The sequence below is a fragment of the Lagopus muta genome, chromosome 9 (assembly GCF_023343835.1).
Source record: "Lagopus muta isolate bLagMut1 chromosome 9, bLagMut1 primary, whole genome shotgun sequence".
NCBI classification, from domain to species: domain Eukaryota; kingdom Metazoa; phylum Chordata; class Aves; order Galliformes; family Phasianidae; genus Lagopus; species Lagopus muta.
Window position 1 is genome coordinate 13,017,991 of NC_064441.1, and position 24,590 is coordinate 13,042,580.

At 38.8% G+C, this 24,590-nt stretch overlaps 2 long non-coding RNA genes across 2 annotated transcripts in view; both read right to left on the reverse strand.

The window, feature by feature from the left end:
* LOC125697402 (uncharacterized) overlaps positions 1–1,808 on the reverse strand; it is a 431,807-nt gene extending 429,999 nt beyond the window's left edge. The window contains exon 1 of the long non-coding RNA XR_007378778.1: positions 1,714–1,808. This is a non-coding gene — a long non-coding RNA (uncharacterized LOC125697402). The remainder of the gene's footprint in view (positions 1–1,713) is intronic.
* A 1,649-nt stretch (positions 1,809–3,457) lies between these two features.
* On the reverse strand, positions 3,458–11,808 carry LOC125697401 (uncharacterized). Its single transcript, XR_007378777.1, has 3 exons — positions 11,735–11,808; positions 5,447–5,567; positions 3,458–3,637 (listed from the first exon to the last, which is right to left on the reverse strand). It is a non-coding gene; the product is annotated as an uncharacterized LOC125697401 (long non-coding RNA).
* Between the last annotated feature and the right edge of the window lie 12,782 nt (positions 11,809–24,590).

Consider the following 24,590-nt stretch of genomic DNA (forward strand, 5'->3'; position numbering starts at 1 on the left):
GGTTAAGCTCTAGCCTACCCTCTCCATAGGCAAACCAAGAAAACTCAGTGCACAAAAGCACCCTCAACACTTCTCTCGTGTCAAGGCCAGCAAAAGCTATAATATGACCCAGCCCAGAAAACAAACAGTCTGTGTGATAACCCCATCAGCTATTTCTGCTAAGTTTTAGATGACGTCTGTAAGCCACTGTCAGAATCGCTCAGAGTTAAAACGAAGGAGAGAAGGCAGTGACAAAAGGACTTGCCGAACCCACGGGTGAACCTCTGGTGAGTAGAAAAAAAGTCCTACAGACACCACCTGAGGAGCCCCAGGCCAACATACTGTGCTTTATGTCAGCTGATAACTATCAAGAGAATTTACCACAAAACATTGAATCTCCACATACAAAGCATTTCACACAACAGCAAAAGGCAAAATCTTTCTCATCCTGTCTTACCTGAAACTACACCGTACCTCCTTCATTAGTGCTACCCAACTGAACAGAAGCAGAGCCAGTACAGAACCTGAACCTCCTCTCCCCAACAATCTCTGGCAGAAATCAGTTACACAGCTGCCACAATCACAAAGGTGTTAACCCCTTCTCCAGCAGGCTGATTCTGCAAGCACAAATTACAACTGCTTCTCCTGAAGGAAACTTCAAGGGATAAACCAGTCCCTGAATGATAACTGTGTTTGAAGTAGTCATTACTTCTTAGGCACCCATCACTTAAGTTTAACTGAAAAGACATCTCAGGCTGCTGCCTCTTTAGGTAGTCTGAAAAGCTGCTGAGCCTATTTTGGATAAAAAGTAATTTTTTCTCAGCAAGATGTACTTTAGGTGAATACACTAAATGGAATTAGAGACTATAACACAACAAATATCATTTGTAGATGGTGCATAACTTTTAAAATAATTCAATTCCTGAAAGCACTCAGAGACACCAAACTCCTATGTTTTTACTGCAACTCAAGTTGAGAGCACACAGTGAATTTTTGTCCATTGCTTCCCATGACGCACAAAAATTTAGGTAATGAAAAGTGGTGAGAGGAACTGGGAAAGAGAAAGCTAGAAAGACCCAGTAGTGGCAACAGCGTAACATGCAGGGCAGAAAAGGAAATTACAAGGTCCCCTATGGAAATCCAGGCAATTCTCATCAGAATAGATGACACACAAGACAAATGCTTCTTCCAGTATGTACATGCAAATGATTCAACTCCCATTATTTATGTGAAGATTTGTGGTACTTTGCATCCTTTTTCCTTTAGTACAGTTGGCAGGATCTGGATTCAATTCAGTTTCTCTAAAGCATTACATAGGGCTGTCTCATCTACAGAAGACTTGTAGTTAAGGAAGGAATAAGTAGATCAGGTGTGTGTTACGCAACTTCTCTTTTAGCCCCAGTCACAAAAAATGGTGCATCTGAGGACTTTTGTGAGGATTCTAAAAGCAGGAAGCTATTGCCAGACATTTTGTCCTGCGATGGAACATTAAACTGTATAATATTTTGTTCTCCTTTCAGAGAACAGGCTTCACTCTCTTCTTTTCTATGTGTAATTAATTGCCTATTACAGAGCATGACCTGCTAGATTTGAGGGTAGCTGTTAGATATAAAATAAAAGTATGATATTGTTACAATTGGAAAGATTAGCATGACAGAAGGGCAACACAGAAGTAAATAGCAAAGGGACTAGCACAGATGGAACAGCGTTACAAAGGAAAAGAAAGGCACTCACCTGTCTCTGAGGCTCACAGGAAAGACTCCACAAGGGAGGAATCTCTAACTAGAGATTCTTTTCTAGAGGCAGTCAGCCCTTAAATGGGGTCTGAGAGGTGCAGCCAGGCTCCACCCCTTCCACTCACACAGTTGAACTGCCTTCAGCTGTGCTCCCAGGGCTGACCGGGTCCTTCCCCAGGTGCTCAATCAGTGGATCAGGCCATGACTTACAGTTACCATAGACATATCATTTGCAATTTTCAGAAGTCTGAGGTGGTTGATCCGGGTACACAACACATAGGGAACACTGTTTTTTCTTTCCTCTGCTTTCTTCCAGAACATGTAGCAATGAAGTACTTTCCATCTGTACTGTACTGTGTTACTGTGTTACTGTAAACCTTAGTCTCCTACCCAGAGGCAAGACCATGAAGTGTAGGAGATCATTTATCATAGCTCATGAATTATATGTGTAAAGTGAATATTTTCTGTAGTACGATGGGGGAAAGAAGGGTAAAATTTGCCAATTGCAGTTATCAAGGCAATGCAGACTTTGCTAGAAGCATAAAATAATTAGGATGACGTCTCTAATCAAAGCAAGTTGTGCTCTTGCTTTTGAACTGATCCCGAGGAAAGGCTCAGTCAGCATTTTGATAGAGTAAAACTGAAGTCCTCAAAGGTTGAGGTTATTAAAGATTTTAGAGTGTTTTTTTTTTTTTTTTTCAATGAAATCAAAGTTAGTTAATTCTCTAAGTACACTATATTTGAGGTAAGCATTTTCTCTAAAATATTAACTAGATATTTCATTTGCTGTTCTAAAGCATTTTGTAAAGTTATAAAGCTGAGCAATAACTGCATCACGTTGTAGCTTTCAGTAGTTCCGGTCAGCATAGTCCAGTCTATATAGAGGACAGCAGACTGGGAGGTATAAATTTACTCCCTTCAGCTACCTGCAGAATTAGATAATACACATGATTTTTCAGACAGAGACATCCAGATCTACCCAGCCCTTAAGGAAAGGGTGTCTGGGAAATTAGGTAGGTCATTTCTGCTACAAGTTCTAAAGATAACTGCAGTGCAGCCACAAGCATCAATACTGTCAGCCACTGCTAAACATAACAATTATGCTTGTTCTTGTGCTCTAGTTAGGAAAGAGGCACACTAGAGAGGCTACATCCTCCATCCTGAGCTGAAAAAGAGACAGAGGAGGTTACTATGCTTTAATTACAAGCACATCTGCAAGGTAATTTGCTGTAGGGATGGCACTTCCCACTTTTCTCATGGATGACTGATAAAGAAATGATAAGAATGCATTTTATTTCTGTTGCTTGGTGAATGATGAAAATCAGATATCTTTCAAACTTAATTAAACATTTAAATTGCAGATTTGGTACTGAAATTCTGTGGTAGTAAGACCTCACAGATTTGTTCTAAAACTGTGGTCAAGTTTCACCACTTTGCCATCTTTCAAGTGGAAAGGCCCGCAGAAGGTACTGGTATTTTGGATCTTGAAGCTCTGGCAGCTTCCAAAGTTCTCTGGAATGCTGCATGGTGTTTCCATTGGTGTTACTAAAAACTTAACTAGTTATTTTTCCTCACACATCAATTATAATTTTTAGCCAGTTCTTAATCCAAGCCATTTCCTGTTCATCACAGAGCATCCTGCAATCAACATCCATTCAGTTTTTAAGAATAAACACCCAAGATTTCAGCAGGATCCTTTAGTATTCTTTAAGATTGTGTGTGTGAGATGCAGAACATTTACATTAGGCTTTAGATATCTTTTTAATGAACTTGACCAGGCAGCTGTGTTATGCTGACTAAGGTAAAACATACTACAGACTTCTGACAGCACGGGACTGGAGCCAGTTGCTTGTTTACAGCTAACAGTCACTACAGATTTAGTTCCAAGTTTACTCAGTGTGGTCTTCTCCCATTTTCCCAACCTGGAAGGAAAGAAAAAAAGATAACAGAAGTTAGCACACAAGTAATTATTTTTCTTTCCTCTAAGGAATAATGATTAGTCTTCCATAGCAAAGGTAATTTGCATTCACTTTTCCAGTAAGTATGCTGTGTTTATGCAGTTACAGCTGATAAAGGCTAACAGGTAACGACAAGCCTCTCTGCAGAATTCAACCCTTTTAACTAGATTTTGGAATTTACAGGCTGCCAATTGTGGGTAGCTGGGGTTATGGTATTCTTCCTAACACTTGCTTATTTTTAAGCTTACAAAGATCTTAAAAGTTTTTAAAAATCCTCTTAAGATTGTAAAATTCATTTCAGGCAAGAGATAGTGGCAAAAGAGCCTCTATTGGCTTCACTGATCAGTTTTTGCAGCAAATGATTGTGCTTTCAGGTGCATCGGTAAAATAGAATGAAAGTATATAAAATTTCATACTTTTTCTGTGTGCCTAACATTGTATATGTGCACCTATCTTTGTAAACTACACTGCATTCACTATGCTAGGTTTGTTAGGCACACATAGGCAAGCCCACTTTTGGAAAATACAGGATTCCATTGTAAAACAATTTACCTTGAGAATCAAGTCGTTTCAGAAAGCTCAACCACAATCTTTGCTTACTAATAATAGGGCATTCTTGATGGAGAACGTATTTGAACACTGCAGAGTCTTTAATGTTTCCTGTGACTACAGTAAGTTGTACGCACTGACAGGAAGCAAAGGTCTTTTAGTTGCATAGGTTCACAGTAGGAGATTAAGATAATTGAACTGCATCGTATAAATGATGGGTATTAAGACAGTATACAGAAATTCCACCCTGTGTCTAAAAAATACTACCAAAAGAGAATTGCATTCATCTTGGGCATTTGACAGCTTTTTCCTCATTCCACAGTTTTAAAGATTACTTTTACACTGACTCATTATTTAACCAAACTTTGTACCCAGGAGCCATTTGGGATATTTGATAACACTAACACATCTTCCATAAATGGCAGCATTTTATTACACACTCCAGCTTCCTAGGTTCCAAATTTTCAGCTCTGAAACAACAAAGCACTTGCACAAACTTGAAATGCCACCTCAGATGCACAGGAAAAATGGTATATTTTGCTAACTTCCTAAAGATGATAGAGATTTTTCTTAAGGTGTTTTCCAAGACATGTTAAAATTTGAACTTACATAGCTTCTCAGTCGCACTGATTTGGTAAGTGTATTTTCTCTACCAGCTGTATTTTGATCTTAAATTACATGGAAGAGAAACAGTTTATTCTGCTTCATGAAACAGTTCTGAAGTTTTCTATTATGTTACTAACATCTTAATTGCTTTTTTTTTTTTTTTTTTCCTGTTTATTCCAAAACCTTTTAAAATATTTTGTTTACCCTTTTTCTTACGACATAACTCATTCAGCATAACAATTGTATTTGTCAAAATAGAACAAACAATTTCTGCTTTGGATGATTTAGAAATCACATTACTTTATTGCCATGTACCCCAGAATCATTGCTGACCACTCACATTTGAGACAGTGGTCATAGTTTGAATGGCCTCCGCAAACTGCAGTGACTGATAATATAAAAGGTATCATAGAAGTTATTTTTCCAGGTAGCATTTGCAAAGACAACTCAGTGGCTTAACAACTAAATAACGCACATTCGATTTTCAAAAGCAAATGGGATTTTTTCTAGGAGCCAGATTTTGAGTGTATAGACAAATTTCAAAACGTAGATTTGCAATGCTTTTTATCATACAGGAAAACACCTGCGAGATTTTGAAAAGCTTACTGGTTTTCTTACCTGGTCTTTCAACATCTAAATGCCATTTACAGTTTGGCTCTGTGTCCGGACTGATATTAAGACTTGGTTTGTAGGTTTCTTTGTTTCTTGCTTTAATTTCCAATAGTTTACATGCCATATCCTATGGTAGAGAAAAATAACAGCCTTTCTGTGGAACACTCTTGATTACATGGAGAGCAATGAAAGCCAGTTGAAATGAGTATAAGCCATTTTACCATCTTAACAGGTTTTGGATCTGACCACAACAAAAGACTCTGTTGATTACTTTTAGTAATGGCACTTTTCATCTATTTAATTATTCCTCACAAACGCCTTTAAAAGGATTTATTTTCTACACAATACATAGATAAATTATAATGATAAAACATAACGTGACACCATTATTCTCTAGGAAAACGGTCATAGCTTTTGTTTTATTTTCTTCATGTTTAATGCAAGTAATTTTCCATACACGCAGAAAGCTGTGTGTATGATCATTTCCAGCAAAGATCAAAGGAGAATTTAATTTCACAGCTTATCAATAAGAAAATCTTTCATTTTCTCAACTAATGTTTATATTCATAGGTTGGAAACTTGAGATAAATTTCCATAGAAGAATAAAAAAGTATTCATTCTCCTATGAAGGCTGCAGTCTGCCTGCACATAGAAGAAAGCAACTCCTGCCAGACTGCTTGTTTCCTGGCTAGATGCTGCACAAAAACCAAAAAATATTTTAGTGCTCCTTCTGCACCAATGCACCATTCAGCACAATGAATTCCTCCACCAAATAAAAGGTGAACAAGACTGAAGTGTGACTTCGTGGCTTGAGACAATCAGAAAAATGCTACTCAAGTCCATGTGCTCTACTGCAAATTAAGTCACTGCTATCCTTCAGTTGCTCTTCTAAAAATGAAGAGAAAAATATTTACACAATAGGTGCAGATCTGCATAGAAGCCATTGATGTTATAAGCTGCTTAGCAGTTCTACCAGATACAATTTGCCATGAAGTCCATGGAAGGTAGGGAACCTAACCTCAGGCCTTAAAGAATTTAGCCACCTTATTTTCAAACTTGCCATAAATAACAGCCTAGTAAAGATAATTATTTATATGTGACTAGTGTACAGGTACAGAAAGAGATACTACAGAAGAATATATATTAACATGTCCTGAAGAAGAATTCATTAACAAAATCAGAGCATAATTAGTTACTAGCCAAAGTTATGTCTCCAAGCATGACTAAGTATGACTGACAGTAATGCTGTGATTAAATGTATGTCCGTCCTAAAAGTGAGGGAGCTGTGAGAAACAAGGAATGCACAGAATCCCAGAGAGAATGACGCACATTCATCTTGTCTGTGCTTGCAGAATCATCAGCCTTGAGTAAGGAAAGACGTATGATTACATTTTCCTAACAAAAGTCTGCACTATATGAGAAGGAGATTCATTATGTTGATAAGGATTTTAAAGTATTCCTTTCAGCTAACTGTGGAAAGTCAGTCACAGAACTATTTTGTAGACACTTTTAGCATAACGTATAGGGATGGGATGATCCTTGATCAGCAACATCATTAAGCAAGTAAGCACACATTCAGTTGAAAGCATGTGATTGATCCCAAACTTCAGCAGACCTCTTAGGTTTGAGTTTAAGATTCCGGCGCACCTCACGGTTCACTACTCAGACAAGCAGAGATAGCCTCAAGTGCTTGGCTCAGAAAAAGAAATCTCCAAAAATGTCATTTTGATTTGAAATCTAAATTCATCCTAAAGAAAAACTCTGATGTGAAAGTACATTTCTTTCACCAACAGTAGGCAAAAGAGACATGTTCAGGTCTTCTAGCCTGTAGGCCTGTGCCATTCCTCCACAAGTACAAAATATCAAAAGTTTTTTGATGAGGTGAGCATGAATGAATTCTCTGTTCTCCAAATCACCAAGACTTGGCTGCAGAAGAATTCTCTGCCTAAAATATGGAGAAAGAATGAAAGGAATGTGGGTGTTCTTCCCTCTGGGGTTTAGTTTTGTTTATTTTAGAAGGCTAGCATCTCAAAAAGCTGACTTATACTCCACAGCCATGTGAGTGATTTATGTAATTTAGTGTAATTTGAAAAGCAGTTCTCTGCAACTCTGACTTCAGCAAAGCACAGAAATGTGTGCTTGAATGCCACTGTGAACAGATCTTTTCCTAAAACTAAGCTGGGCACGATTCATTCAGCAGTCCAACATTTTATCCTCTTTTACATCAACAATTGCTTTTTGTTTTTTTTTCAAAATAATATTATCGAGGCTTTAGGAATTTTATTTAGAGCCAGGCTGTTGAAAGAACAGGGTCTGCCGCAACCAAAAGACAGATATGTGTCACCAAAGAGAGATGCACAGGACAATCCAGCAGTAAGACACTTGCAGGCAGAAAAATCATGCTGATTTTTCTTTCATGAAAGAGCCCAAGTGAGAAAGAGAAGTCATAGGAACTGAGAGAAAAGGCAGCTACAGAATATTGGTGCTGTGGCCCAGAGGGAAATTTGATAGATGAAATTATGAGCTGGCAAGAGCTAGAAAGGAGTTTCTGGTACCTGCAATTTTTGCTAAGGGCCTAGAACATCAGAAAAGTTGTGCTGTCAACCACTTTCACGCAATAATTTCTATATTTCTTCTACCGTAATGCATCAACATAATGATACTGCCTATCTTGTCAAGGCTCAAAAGTATATACAGTAACAAAAAAAACAAAAGCAAACAAACAAGAGACAACAGTGAAAGAGTAAACACAAATAAGAGAAATGCAACTTGACAGGCAAGTTTCAGGCTTTTTTTTTCCCCCTCCTAAATATAACTGTGATTTCCTGGAGTATGGTATTGTTCAGATTTTGACCCACTACTGTTTATCATATAGACATCAATGTCATTCAGCCTTCACTCTGACTTCATTAGTCATTACAGCAACTCCATGTTAGAGTCTTCTTACCCTTCACTTCAGGTTTCTGGTTATTTCCATCAAAACCAGCAACCTCTCACTTCTAGCAAATCCTGATGAACATAACAGAATGTAGCAATTAGTAGAAGCCAAAGGCAGCAGTATCAGAACTTCATCTTCCGTGAACACTTCTCTCACATTTCTGTACCCATATATGAGGTCTAACAAATTACTGTGCTTTATTTTGCAAGATCTTACTGCATGAAATCTTAGTTCATTTGCCAAGACAACTTATTCCTCCAGATAAGGTGGATGCAGCCAGGTCTCTTATCTCTTCTGTATGGGAGTCCCATACAGTCATGCCTTAGAGGACATTCACACTTCTATTTGAAACAGAAGAAAATTAGAAGCTAGACTGCATAGCTAAATTATACAGGGAAGGAAATGTGACAAGGGCAACTAGGACACAACCAGTTCTTCAAGGTGTTAAGTTTTATAGAACAAGTATATTAGTACTGAAGCAAAATTCAATGCCTCTAGAAATAACTGTGTGTCATAAGCATCAGGATTTCACAGCAGCCTTAACATGAATTATTTATTTTTCTTTCTATTTATCATTTCAATATGTAAAGTAAGCACGTTCACAGCCATTTCCCAGAGAGCTGCAGCTAGACAATTTTCAAAGCTAAACTGAGATCTTACTTGGACACTAGTCACACCCCCATATTCAGGATTCAGTCACTTTAAAGCATTCTTTCAGGATCTCACGATAATTAGAGCCGGTGAAGTCAAACCATTGGCCCATGCTTTACCAACACTGCTGCAGCAGCTAGTCCATGACAGTGACTACACAAAACTTTGTCAGAAGCATCAGCCCAGGCCTTGCCTGAAACAAGCTGCAGTTTGCCACAGGCACAAGTTGCACTCATGCTGTTGTCTGTGACCACGCCATAAGTCAAACCAGTGACATTACATGCCTTTATATTGCCTTCCTTTCTCCTTGTGCTCAAAAAAGGGCAAGTTATTTTTAATACAAAACATATCAGTGACCTTTGCGCATTGCTTTTCTTGCCTTTTCTGAACTGCCTTTTTCTGTTACTATATTGGGATTTTTGCTTCAAAACATTTTCAATTTAATCCTGCCATTTCTCATGCTACTTGAGGCAGCACTCGCTTATAAGAGCATCATAATTTTAGTTCAAAACTATTCTCATAAAATTACAATATATACACTGAAAGCTGAAATTGCTATCCATTGTGTACAAAGCACTTAAAGTGTTCTCCACTAATTACTGCCTGTAAGAAGAATTTTATGGATCTGAACTATGTGTTACACAGTTGCATTTTTCAAGTCACCCAATACAGAAATTCTGAAATTCCGGTTTGTTTTAGACTTTATTTTGAACTTTATTCTGTCTACAAAGGACAAGATATTTCCCACTCAGCATAAACTAGGTGGTACAAAGGTAACTTGTCAACTTAAAATCTTATTAGAAATTGCACAGCGTTTTAAACAAACTCAGCATTTTTTGCCAAAGTGACCAAAGCTTCTTTCCAGAGCACAGAGTTGGAATTTATTAGGTAATTAAAACATCCCAATCATACAAGCTACAGAGTACCTGGACAAAAGTGAAGTCTCTTGAACAACACTGGCCAAGCCGTTCATCTCTATTTCTCCTTCCAAAGCTTTGTCATCTTGAATTCTTTAGCGCACACGATAGTAGTCATTATTTAACACAGTGCAATGAGGCCTCAAAATTTGTTGACAAATCAGCGAATTAGCGTAAAACATATATAAGGTGCCAGTGGAGATAGTGGAATGGAGCTGAATTTAACACAATCTCTAAGGTTTTAATAGTACAAAAATAGTAAAAGGTCCAAAAACTCCAAATTTATCAAGCTTTTCAATGTTTGTGCCAGATATTTTACTGAACTACAGACAAGCACTGAATCTGAATAGCAGTAGAGGGCTCCTCATTTGTCATCTGACACATACACATTCAAATTTTTGTGCACCTTGTTCTTTTGCTCATTTCTTCACAGTCACATGAATCATAAGACATGGTATCACTCTACATTCCTTTTACACTTCACAAAAAACTCTGTATCCATGAAGATCCACTGAAGTTTCCCACATCTAACACTTCACCTTCACCAAACCTGCTGCTCCCTTTTAGGATTTGACAAGACGTGGCAACGTTGCCAAGAGGAATCAAACCACGTGAGCTTGCAGCTTTGAGCGCAGTAAGAGCACCTAAATTCCATCATGTGGTACCCTGGAAGGCTGAACTGAATGCTAAGTTTACAATAACTCCTCAGCACAACAAATCAATCCCAGATCTGTTATTTTAAATCTCATCCATAACTTTCAGTTTGGCTTTCATGCACACACAGACCTTTACAGAATCATCATTTCAGTTTTGTTTTGCATATAATTTTGTTTAGCATTCCTTTTTTTGTTTAGCTACCACTTTTACTACATCATGGTTTTGACGGCTTCCTCCCAAGCTAAAGGTTCTTGCCTATGCACAGTAGATTGAAAGCATTCTTATTAATATTTTACCATAACAACTCTCAACACTTCCGTGGTCTTTTGAGAACAGACATAAACCAAAATTGATTAAATATTACAAAAACTGCATTTTTTAAAAAGAATCTTGAATCATGCAGTATTTCAGTAAATGATGTAATGGTCAGAGTAAAGCAACGTAGTTCTTGAAGCATAACCTGCCAGATAAAGTTCTTATATTCTCCTATCAATTAAATATGAAAATCGGTTACTTTGAACAGCACTAATTTCAGCTATAAAATATATATTTAATATTTTAAACAGTGCAGCAACTTCTTTGTTTCTAGAATTGTCAAGTATGTAACAATATTTTAGTATGCTTTGGCCTATTAATTCTGTACTCTAAATATTTGAGCCACTTGCTTATAGTAAAAAAGCACAAGGTATATGTTGAGAAATGATCATTTACATTTTTATAATATTTTCCATCCAGTAAAACTAAGAGAAGTTTTATAGGTTGCACAAGGGTCCGTTTCCTTGTTACAGCCAAGAAGGGTTTCTGCAAAGCAGAATTTGAATACAGAACTAATTTAATAATAGATAGCAACCATCTAGTGGAAAAAAAGAGAGTAATTTATTCAGTTGAAGTTGGAAATTCAATAATTTAACAGCAACATAGTACCCTTGATTCGCTTTGGTGCACTGACTGATATTGGAGCGGAGTGCAACTCACAGCTAACCTCTGGGAAATCTCTACCTTTAGGTATACAAAATTGTATTGGTTCAGCATTGTATAATCAATCAACATGCAGGTGTTATAATTAAGAAATGTACAGGAGAGTTTGGCTAAGCAGGTTATTACACCAGAAAGAATAGATAGAGGGTTTACCCTTGTCCTGGGCTTGCTGGAAAACTCCAAAAGGAGGGATCTCCAGAAAGAGATCCTTCCCCACTGGTAGTCAGCTCTTAAATGGGGTCTAGGAGAGGTGAAGCCAAGCTCCATCCCCTTCGGTAGCACAGGTGAATTGCCTTCAGCTGTGCTCCCAGGGCTAATCATTGCTCATCTCAGGTGATCAATCAGAGGTTCAGGCTGTGATTCAGCAGTTCCCATACAAGTGTCTATTGACATTGGAAAGATGGATTTGTGCCCTTAAAGCTTCTATCATGGTCATGATGGAAAATAAACTTGAAATCTGAAATGCCATTTATTGTTGCAAAAATCAGGAGCATGACTCAGTCTTTGCTGTTATAGTGCTAGCTTGGGTGATATGGCATGAATGATTCTGTGTCAGCAGTACAGCTATACCTCTTAGTGTACATGATGTTCTTTCCTCTACTGCTGATCCCATATGCTTAGTCTCTCATGCATGTTTTCTGTAATTCTTCATATTACACATTAACTTGCCTGCATTTTCTTCTTCAGATAGCAGTTTTGGTCAGCTTGCTACAAATCTTAAGACAGGGCATATATTCATCACCAAAATGAAATAGGATAAGACAGCAACCCAGACAGAATTTATGCAGAATCTGAAGAAGAGCAAGTGACGGTTAACACATTTACATAGCACGTAGGAGCTACCTGCAGATTTCCAACATGTAATTCTTGATTTGATTCTCTATCACATCTGCTACCTAGGAGACTGCCTGTGGCTACCAAATGCAGTATGACAGTTGAAATTTGCTAGCCCTAAAGTTGGCCCTATTCTGAATAAATAAGAAAATGATTTTGCACTTTTTCTATGTATTTTGTCTCACTGACTCGAAAAAGGCAGTCTGACACCTAGGACACACTTTGAGGTTTTTGGTTTTGTGTTTTAAAAGTGCTGAAGGGCAATCATGCCACTGATGCAATAGTATGATTATTAATCATTGGTTCTTCATAGTAATTGAATTAGATACTTGGGAGCAGCAATTTTCTTTCTATGCTAATTATGGTGCTTATTGTCCAGATTTCTTATGCTTTAAGTTAGTTGACTGAAGTGCCTAGAGAACAGATATCTTCTGATTTTATGAAAGGATCGGAACTAAACGGACAGTCACACAAAATAAGTCTGCTCTGATATTAACCCACATTCAAGAAAAATATTTAGCAAATACTTAGCTGTTTTGAAGCTTTAGTTATTTATTTTAGTTTTTCCTGATGCTCACTAAAAACCTAGCCTCAATAGAAGAATCCATTCTAGAAGACGCAGAGTGCCAACAACTTGTTTCAAGATCCACCCTGCCAGTCCAGGGCAGGCATACAGTGGTGCTGGGTACAGAGGCACACACTGCTGTTCACTCCTAAAATCACAGATTTAATTAATTAATCCTCAATCACAGATATAATTAAACAAACTGGCCAGCAGAGACCTAATTTACCTTCTAACCAACCATCTGTGCACTTAGGCTGGCTCCAGGACGGCAGGATCTATACCCCATTTCACCCCCACCCATCCCTACCTATCTTTTTCTGCAGTGACAGAGAGTGAACTGGAATGCAGATGCAAAATGAACCAGTTCATGGAACTTAATCAGAAATACGGAGTCGGATAAGCACGACTTTTCCTCAGTTTTCAATTTCGCTGCATGGTGGCTGACCAAACAACTGTAGAGTTGTCAGCTCCTAAATGAGGATGATAGCAGGAATATAGAGCTGAGTTAGCAGGAGTAAACAGTTGAATCTGCTGATTCAGCCTCTCTTTTGAAACTTCCTTGTTATGTTCGCTTCTCACCGCTACAAGGGCAGGGGAAGAGCTCAAGATATCTCCTCCAGTAGCATCTGTACAAACCAAGGGGGGTTTTTCTCTTACTTATTTCCTGAACATCTATTTTAAAACTTTTCCTAAAACATAAACCTGAATTTAATAGAAATACTTGAACATGAATTATAATCTCCTTCTTTAAAATCTCATCTCCATCTTGCTCATCAATAAGTATTGAGCTTGTTGTCTTTTTTTATCTATCTATCTCTACCTAAATTTCAAAGTAGACCTTCCTGTATGGTAAGGACTGACAGCTTTATAGTGATGGAAAGCCCTATGATCTTGGATTCTTAAAGAACAAAAACATGAAAAAGTGATTATTTTAGGTAAGTCTATGATTCTATGAACCTGGAAAAGGTTCTGAAGGTTAGGTACAGCATTCTCCTTTGCCTGAAGCCACTGCACTTAATCATCAATGTTTACAGCGTTCTGGATATGAAGATCAAAAACAAACAAACAATAGAGCTAGTGAAGATTTTTAAGCATCTCTGACCCTTCAAAAGTAGTTTGTGCACACCCAGTGTGCCATCCCCTAAATAATTATTTGTACAGCTTAGATATCTCCTACACAATTAGGCCATGGCTTCACTATTTCAAACTTGAACTCACTAAACCTTTGAACTCATTACAGTAGCACTCTGTGGCATACATGAAGAACTTAATTTAAAATCAATATATAATCCAATTACTAACCTTGTGAACAGGAGAGAGATCTCTCCCAGTATTCTTTTTCCCCTATTGTGGATGCATACTAAGCTCATATAAAGATTTTTGAATGTCTAGTTGCTTATAACTTGTTTCATGTTTGCAAAATTAATGTGATTTTTATTACCACAAGTGATAAATATGGTTTTAGAAATCATTCACCACTCAGACACTTACATCAGCTGAATTAAACCCTCTCAAAATATTTGAGCCGAAGCATCCATCCCACCATCACTTGAAAAGGCAGAACCGTGTGCATGCTGAAAGGACGCAGCCCATAAGTTAAGGCACAGAAAGTGTACACAGCACAATGAGCTCTTAGGGGAAACAATTTTTTTACTCTTTGGTTTGCGGAGCATCTATTTTATCACACTACACTTTGCAGTTTGGCCTTCGCTGATGTACTGAAGATCTCACTTGGGAATTCAGAATGATAATTTTTCCCCCACTTCCCTTGAACAATTAACTGTAATGTGCAATGCAGCAATAATTTACAATGTGGCTCTAGGCTAAAAGCCTACTGCAGATTCTTTGCTAGAAATACTTATTAACACAACTAATATCAAGGTCATTCTCAAAGCCTTTCAAGCGCATCTATAGAATTTTTGCATTTGTTTGCCTAGAGTTAAGCAGTAAGGTCGATTACATTAACAGACACACGTAAGATCTGGTTTTACTCAATCTGTTTTAAAATTTATTGTCAAATGATTTACATGTCTTAGGAAGCAAAAGCTCCAAATATAAATGCATCTCTGACAGAAACATTTATATACAGACCTATTTAAAAATTGCAGAGTCTATCTGTCTTGATACTATGACATCTAAATATATAGCATTGCTGTTTTGGGGGAGTTCAAATTTTGACCTCCATATATTTTCTTACATACTAATGAAATGAATTTAAAACTTAAAATAACCTGTTATTTCAAGTGCTTGTAAGTTTTAGGCAGTAGGCAGTAAATTTACTTTTATATAAATAAATGTTATCTCATTACCAACAATCTCCATTAGAATCTAGCAGACCATGAAATAGACTTTGCAAGATCAAGCAATGTGCTAAGGCCCAGAAAAACATTATTTTAGCTCCCAGCTTCAGAAATTATGAGGGAAATGAAGCACTATATTACAGTTTGAGGTACACACACTAAATAAGCCTTTTTAGTCAGAGGCACTAGGAAAGAGAAGAGGAGATTATTCGTAACTGCAAAAAGTACAGTTAGGTTATTTGGCACCTTTACTTTAATGTCCTAATGCTTTTAACTTCTTACAGAACGTGCTTTTACCAGAGAAGAGGCTGTAATACTTTCAATATAGGATAAGCTCATTTTAGACAGCAGAGGAGACAACTACATTCTGACGCATTACCAGAAGCAACTTGCCTATTCAGAAAAAAAAATATTTGCACACTATGGTATGAAAACAAAAAATCAAAGCAAAACAATTTAAAAAAAAGTGTATCAGGTAAATGTAATACTTAGGCATCATATCTTGAACTGGCATTTAAAGTCTGGGGGAGGACAGTGAATATGTAAGAGAGACAGCTCTTGCACATGGCTTTAGATCTGGCAAAGAACACAGAACTAGAAGCTGATGATGGTGAGTTATTCAAAGCAAATGTGAAGTTCAGGGAAGGAGAGCTGTGGAGGGGTCAGGTGAGCTGGGTTCCTGAGGTGATGCTCGGCCACGCTCTCGGGCAGGTTTCAGTCCAAGACTGATTCTGCAAGTTCTGTAAAGGTTGCTGTGACTTCCAGATTGACTGCAAGCCTGAAGGTTTCCTGTAAATTTGTGCCTGTAGGTAAGACAGACCCCAATTAGTATAACCAAAGTGAGAATATTTGGACAATTCTAATACTAAAGATTTTCAGCAGCCATTTGACTGGTTAACATTTTTCCTCCTAACCTTAACTCTGCTGTCCTGTTCTGCAGTGTGATGGAAAGCAGGGAAAAGGGCTTACAGTACACTAAAGTCCACAGAAAACAAATCTCATTTAAGAAACAAGGCATTCCTCATAGCTAAAGAAATAAAATGTATTTTCCATTCTGTGAATACTACATTAAAAAAAATAAAACATTATAAAAAGAGATGTTGCAAGTCAAAATAAGAATGCTTTTAAAGTTAAAGTTTTTAGCAGTTCATCCAGCCTTACTTTTTCTTAATCCATATAAGAAGTTATCAGAATCAATTCTAGAATAAGGAGATGCAGATGTGGCCCCTGATCCCTTCTCTCGACTGAGGAAGAAGGCAGAGCTTTGAGAAACACTGAGAAAGCAGCAGGCCATCTGAGGATACGGCAAGCACTGTGCCTCTCCCCCAGCCAGTCACTGTTCATTTTCTGTAACCTGGAAGAGAGGATTAGGGCATTTTTGTTTTGTTTTTGCTTCCTTGCTTGTTTTGAGAGAAGCGCAAAGCCCTTTCCAACCTTCATCTCCCAGGATTTATTACTCCCTAAGTACCCAGCTGTCTTCCCAAAATACTGTGAAGGCAGGACAGGAAGAAGTGTCCCCAAAGGCTCTTAGAAGACAGAAAAAGCCCATACACTCAAAAGTCAGGATGTGCTGAGGACATGAAGAAATGTGCAAAGACCTTTAGAAGATGGGGAATGAGGACTTTAACTAAATCCAATTCAAAAAGAGAAATTGTGCAGGTGAGAGCTTTAGCAGACCTTTCCCAAGCAGCCCCCATGCAGCCTTGTGTTCAAATAGCACAGGCCTCCCAGGCTGCTGAGGTAGGAGTTAATCAGTAACTTCTATGAGGGGCGCTTTAACTGTCAAACACTCTGCTCCACTGAAGACAAATACTGCAGGCACTATGTCCTTTAAGAGACATAAGCTCACTCTTTGCAGGGCTCTCCCAGGAGGCTGTGCCTGCTGCTCTTAGCTGTCTGAATCTTTTCAATGACTTCAAATACATCTCAGTTCTTCTATCCAGACTGCAGTACAGCTCCTATCTCAGTGCCTGGAGCAGTCTCTCAAGAGTTAACTTCTCCTCATTCCCTCCTGCCATGGTTACCACAAACTTGCATAGCTCTTTCCCACAGAGCTTTTCTCAACCAGACAGAAAACAATTCCCATCCACACCATCATAATTAGGTCACATTCAATAATCTACTCATCAACTGAGTTCAGTTTATCATCTCTCCTAAAAAGACAATATTGCTCCCCAAATCTGAGAGACTTAAAGATAAAACACAGTCCTTACGTACTTGTAGCAGCAGGCTCTGGACGCCTTTAGATTACACGTAAGTCACTTTAGGACTGAGTTAACTTCTTCATAGCAGCCCATATGGTGCTGTATTTTGGATTAGGGTCTGGAATACTGTTCTGGCTCTTTCTGGACAGCTTTTCCACCATGTCTCCTACAGCAAGTGGCTGGGGATGGGCAGGAGGCTGGGAGGGAACACAGCTATGGCAGCAATAATTGCCTTCTATTTTCCCTTAGCTGCTCAAATCTCTTTCTCAAGTGCTTCTGAAGCCCCTGAAAATCAAGACCTACAAATGTTACTTAAATGCACGTATCTTGCCGCTAGCCTGGGCCCATCTGATGTTATGAAAACTGACTGCTCAGGTGCCATAGTCACTAGACATTTAGCACACATTTCTGCAGTGAACTTCCTTCCCTCAAAAAAAAAAAAAGACTCAAATTATGGAATAACAGTCATAGAGGCAGAGGGAACTGACTTCTGACCCCTGAACAACATGCATTTGCTGTTTTAAAAATATTTATGGAAATGCGTCTATCTCTAAGAAAAAAAATACAGCTTCAGTGTTATTTCACTTTATAGCCCATTGTACACGGAGCAGTATGTATTAAAGTAACTAGTAAAGCCCTTCCTTCGAAGTACTGAATGCTGCTGAGGGTAAGCAGACTAGCACACTATGAATGAATTAACAAACCAAAATAGAAAGGACAGGGATCATGTATTATCCAGCATTGATGGCTTAACACCTCATTTTTAAATAGTCACAGTTAAAGACCGATTGTTCCAGATGGCATTTAGATGATAGTTGGCAGCTTCACTGTCATTGTTTACTAGAGATGTTAAATGAAGATACAAATAAAAATACAGTGTTATGGCAGCATCATGAAGTGGGCTTCTAAGCTCTTGCAGGCATTATAGAGGCCTTGTAGGAGCTTTATAAGAGCAAGTGCTATAAGAGAGTATAAAGCAGCTACCCTTGATTTTTATCAGTTTTGCTAGGAAAAATATCTGTTTATCCACTAACAGGCAAAGTGTCTCTGTGGAATAGCTCCATGGGAACTCCAGTGACCGTATATGAATACTGGGTGAAAATAACTCCTTCAACAGTGCACCTTTCATCTACTATTAGTGCATTGAATCTGATGTACATTTGTCGTATGGTAACTACATGTAAAGGCTATGAGCCATATGTAATTGAAGTACGAAATTTCAGGAAACGTTCATAACCAAAGTTCAAAATACTAAAAAAGAATTCTAATCAGTTCTACTCTCTGCACACAATACCAGATCATTTTTCATTTTTACCTTTTTAATCTGATTTGGGAAGATGAAACAGGAGTTCCATATTAATAAGTTACTTTTTTTTATTAACATTGTAAAATGTGTTTTTGTAAGTAGGCATTAAACCACACACTGACAGAGCCTGTCCATGAATTAAAGAAGGACCAAAGTATATGAATTTGATATTCAGACTGCCTCTCATTGAAGGGGAAAAAAATAATAATCCCCATTACCATGCCAAGCTAAAACAAGTTTTGGAGTTGCTAAAGCTAAAATTTAAAAATAACTGCTTGAGAGACTGTTTCAAACAGCAACGTTGGCTTTGTGTAAATCAAGGACAAATCACACTGCTTATTGAGGAGCTCCTCTCTTTTTTTGATATGTCTCACTTTAAACAAAAAGTAGCAAAGAAAAAAATGAAATGGAACCATGAGCTTCCATGCTTCTTATTCAGCATCTGAAAGTAAAACTGGTGTACTGGCATATGCCTAACATTTACAGAGCACAGTCTTTTTAGTATTATTAAGGCCATTTAATTGCATAATCAGCTTGATGTAGTTATGGTCATAGTTTTCTAAATATTTCATTTGCACTTAATTTTCTATTCCAGTCTTTAAAAACAAAAACTAATGAACAGCAATCCTAGTGCATATTTAGGCTACATCCAGTCTAGAAATAATTAATTTCCTCTGGTGTCTAATAAAGCTTTCCTGAAGGGATGCACACAGATAATGGTCTTCAAGCATATTTTAAACTAAGACAAATATAAACTCAATTCTGTGTGACTTGTTTTAAACTTCAATTTGATTGTGTGTGTTTAAATGCTTTGCTGAAGCAATTTAGCAGTGCGGATGGGGAAAGTTTCAGTGTTTGAGCGTTAATCTTTAGAAGCCTGATCAATGGAGACTGACTTGTTCTGATGCACTCAGGCTGACAGGAAAGCACCAGAATACACAGAATCAAGAACATAAGGAAATCTTTCTCTTCCAGGAGAAAACAAGTAGAAGTTTCTACTGGAAGCCTTAAGTCCACTTTTTCCAGAGGTCCACCTTATGAAACTCTGTACAGGCAAATATTACCAGATTCTGGTATGGCATATAAAAGCATTTATTTCACAGTATTGTGATGAGTGAATTTTCTTTTACATATAAAATCCAGGAAACCTAACCCAGCAATACCATATATGCTGAAAATCAAAATACTGCAGATTTTTCACATATTTTATATTTCAGGATTAACCAATTTTTTGCCATGTCTCAGCCTCTGATAGAACATCAGTAAGGGAACCTCAACTTGAATTTAAAACTGCATACATGTGACAACACCGTAGGCCTTCACAGTTTTATTTTAGTATTCAGGCACTACTGCATGCATAAAACAGATGTAGGCATAAATGTGTGACCAACACAGCTTTGCCTAAGCCACAGTGACCTGAGCTGGACTTCAGCATGGTACATGTCAGCAGTGGAAGCACTGCCCAGGGGAATGAGAGTGGAAATAGCCATTATTTACTATTCTTTTGGTAAAGGTGTTTGTGCTTTTCTGGACTCAGAATACAATGCTGTGTTTTGTAAACAAAGGACTTTTGGAGGAAGGACTTCTCTTGTGCAGAGTAGAATAGTAGGAAAGGAAGTAAGTTAATTCAGTATTCACTTGGAGAGATCTCTCCAGGGATTTTCAAAGATTCTTGATCATGTCAGCGCTGTTAGCTACAGAGCAAAACGTCCCCTAACTTCCTTTAACTAGAAAAAAAAATCTCAACCACTCTTCCATGGTTGTGTTCCTCATCAGCTGTCCATGATGGTGAGTGGTATTCTTTTTCAATTACTTCACAAATTCTTTTGTTTCACTGAAAACCAAGGCAATATTGTGGCCTTCTATGATGGAGTGACGGCATTGGTGGACGAAGGGAAGGCGACCGATGTCATTTACCTGGACCTGAGCAAGGCCTTTGACATGGTCCCCCACCACATCCTCGTCTCCAAATTGGAGGGAAGTGGATTTGATGGGTGGACGACCCGATGGATAAGCAATTGGTTGAAAGGCCGCAGACAGAGGGTGGTGGTCAATGGCTCTATGTCCAGGTGGAGGCCGGTAACAAGTGGTGTCCCCCAAGGGTCTGTCTTGGGACCGGTGCTCTTTAACATCTTTATTAATGACATCGATGAGGGAATTGAGTGCACCCTCAGCAAGTTTGCTGACGACACCAAGCTGAGTGCTGCGGTTGATACGGTGGAAGGAAGGGATGCCATTCAGAGGGACCTCGACAGGCTGGAGGGCTGGGCTCGGGTGAACCTGATGAGGTTCAACACGGCAAAGTGCAGGGTTTTGCATTTGGGCCGGAAGAACCCCAGGCACCCATACAGGCTGGGAGGAGTGGTCCTTGAGAGCAGCTCGGCAGAGAAGGACCTGGGGGTCCTGATGGACGAGAAACTGAATATGAGCCAGCAGTGCGCTCTGGCAGCTCGAAAGGCAAATGGGATCCTGGGCTCCATCAGGAGAGGGGTGGCCAGCAGGGACAGGGAGGTGATTGTCCCTCTCTACTCGGCTCTTGTGAGGCCCCACCTGGAGTACTGTGTCCAGGTGTGGAGCCCTCAGTACAAGAAAGACATAGAGATTTTGGAAAGGGTCCAGAGGAGGGCGACTAAGATGATCAGGGGGCTGGAGCACCTCCCCTATGAGGACAGGCTGAGGGAGTTGGGCTTGTTCAGCCTGGAGAAGAGAAGGCTGCGGGGTGACCTCATTGCAGCCTATCAATACCTGAAGGGAACCTACACCCAGGAGGGGAGTAAACTCTTCAAAAGGGCTGACAACAGCAGGACTAGGGGAAATGGTTTTAAGTTGAAGGAGGGAAGATTTAGGTTGGATGTTAGGGGGAAGTTCTTTACTAGGAGAGTGGTTAGGCCCTGGAACGGGCTGCCCAGGGAGGTTGTGGATGCCCCATCCTTGGACGTGTTTAAGGCCAGGTTGGACGGGGTCCTGGGCAACCTGATCTGAATGTGGATGTTTGGTGGCCCTGCTAGGCAGGGGGGTTGGAACTACATGATCCTTGGGGTCCCTTCCAACCCGGGTGATTCTATGATTCTATGATTCTATGAATATCAAAATCTCATTTTCTTCCAGAAGTGTTACCATTGTATGTCGTTTAGCTGCCATGAAAAGATACTCTACAAGGATGCCTCAAAGATCCTCAAAAGATGCCCCAACAGGGCATTACTGAAATAGAATTTATGTACATAAAATAGGAGAATGTAAAGAGGTTCACCATAGCCTGCTACCTTAACTAAAAGTTAACGCACCTATTACTTTATCTCTTTGTTCCTCTAGGAAAATAAGTTAGCAGATAAGAGGATTTAGCCTAGAATTCAAGTAGTTAAATATTACAAAACTTAAACAGACTTCACAAAGTAGTTAAATGTTACTGAGTCTTAGTATATTCAGCAAGTAAGCTGTGTGCTAACCCTTCCCATACTCAGATTTGAAAAATGTAATTGGAAGTATAAGAACATTCTCAAGAATCTTGCAAGGAAAACAAACGAGCACCTTGACAGATAAACAAAGTAGGATGAATGAAAAGGATACCTGTAAACCTTTTAACTCAACATATAAATAAGTATTATTTTCAGAAAGGCTACCTGGTTTTGATGCCCTTGAAAGCAACATTTCTCACAAGAGGCCAAATTACAAAGAATGTTTGACATCTACTTAAAATTGAAAAAGCCACATGGCATTTTTATCCTTTCATCTCATTTCCCTCTACACTTCATCAACATGCTACAAATGTCAGGGGCTACTTAGAGGTAGCTGTGATTCACCAGTTAGCCATCTCCACATGTTGATAAGAGAACCAGCGAGTCACTAGAAGTCTTTTCTAAAGGTTAGACAAAGCCAGGCCTCAAATAGATCATAAGAATACAGATCCTTGAACGGCAAACACTTGAATCTGAATACATTGTCAGTTTTCTTTATGGGGATTCACCTGACCACACCATTCAGCTGTGATTCACTGTGAATTAATACTCAGTATACCTTTTTGTTACAACTGTTTCTAGACAGTCAGAAGGTGGCTGGAGGGGAAAGTTTCCCAGTAACCAGACTCCAGATGTGAAGGAACCCACAAGACACACAGTTGTCCTCTGAGTTAAAGGCTGGCTTCTCTTCAACGGGAGCCTGACAAAGCTATGCTGGCTAAAGCCTGCCATGGGAGGCTTCCTTTTGATAGCCAGCACTTTGCAACAATCTGAGCTAGTAGGCAACACATCCTAAGCCCAAGAACTTTGAAACATTTGGAAGTGAACAATTCTGTCTCCACCTGCTTGCTACTTTTGTTCCCTGGAGAGCAGCTAGCATCCACCAGCACTTAGCATTAAGATTCATTTGCCATTAGATAAGAACAAGGAAGAGCAGAAGTCAAGTTTATTCTATCTCTTGATTGCAAAGCAGAAAACAGCTACTAAAAGGAAATCAGCTGAACAAAAGATCAACATCTACATGGAACTCAGAGTGATTATGGGCTGCTGAACAGATTTCCTTCCGTGGACATCTCTGAGCTGCCTGTGTAAAGGGGCTATTTCAGCAGACATTTTCCTCTCATTGTTTCTTCTTTGGAAGAAACAACTCTTACCCCAGTTCACAGTCTTCTAATTATATTCCTTTTCTTTTTGCTAAATATTGAGTACAAACAAATCTTAACAACAGACCCTGACTCCCCAATAACCCGCTCTTCCTGCAATTCAGTCTGCTGATATCGTGGTATACCAGATGCATATTAACATCTTTAGCTCACTGGGAACAAAAGCTCTTCTAAACGTCATCTCTTCTGAGTGACTTTCCAGTGCAGTTGGTGTGTTTTGGGGGTTTCTGTTTTGTTCTGGGTTTGTTTGTTTGTTTAAAAAAAATAATAAAAAAAAAAAACAAGCATGGCTCACTCCACCTGCAAGGCACATACAGTAAGAGAAGTTTGATTTGCAACTCCAGTTTTACAGTATGTTGTGATTGTAAGTTACCAAAAGGTATTTTCGGACATACAAATCTCCTAGATGTCTTTAATAGTCAGATCCTGTTTTTTTCCCCACTTATCTTCCAGCTGGAAGACAATGAATTAGGAGTATTTCTACAAGTATCAAAGAGGTGATGAGAACATTGCCATAGATAACTAATTTTTTTAATGCAGCTCAGGTTTTCTTGCATGCTCCAGGGCTGCACAACAGCAACATGAGTTCCCTCCTTCACCTTACATGCAGTGCACTAGCAATTATTCTGTACTGAACTTAGGCTTAATTAGAAAGAGAGCACAAGTTTCAACAACTCACAGTTAATATCCATGTACTCTGTAAAAACCTCTAGGATGAAAACCATGTCCCTCTAACTCAGTTATCGGTTTCTACTTCCCAATTTCATCCTGCATCTGTAAAAGGTCTGTTCTGTGTCTTCTTAATTACAAAACAAACAAAATCCCCTAAAGATTTCCTATTTGCACCATGCATGTATTCTTATTTCCCCTATATGATACCTGATCGGTCTTCTTGTCATGATCACAATGCTGCTCTGACATGACATGATTCTTTATGTGATGGATAGTGCAAGCCATGTGAACACTGGCTAATAGAAACCCACCTGTCGCACCTAAAACATGCCAAGCAATTTGCTGACAGCGACAGCAGATTAATCAACAGAGTGGCTCATTGCTTCGACACAAACTCTAGCATGACTGGGGCTTTGGCATCTCACAGGAATAGCAATGAATGCAGCCTCGAAGGAAGCCAAAGGAACGAAGTCAGTCAGGCACTACTGTGAAGTTACACCTGGACTTAAC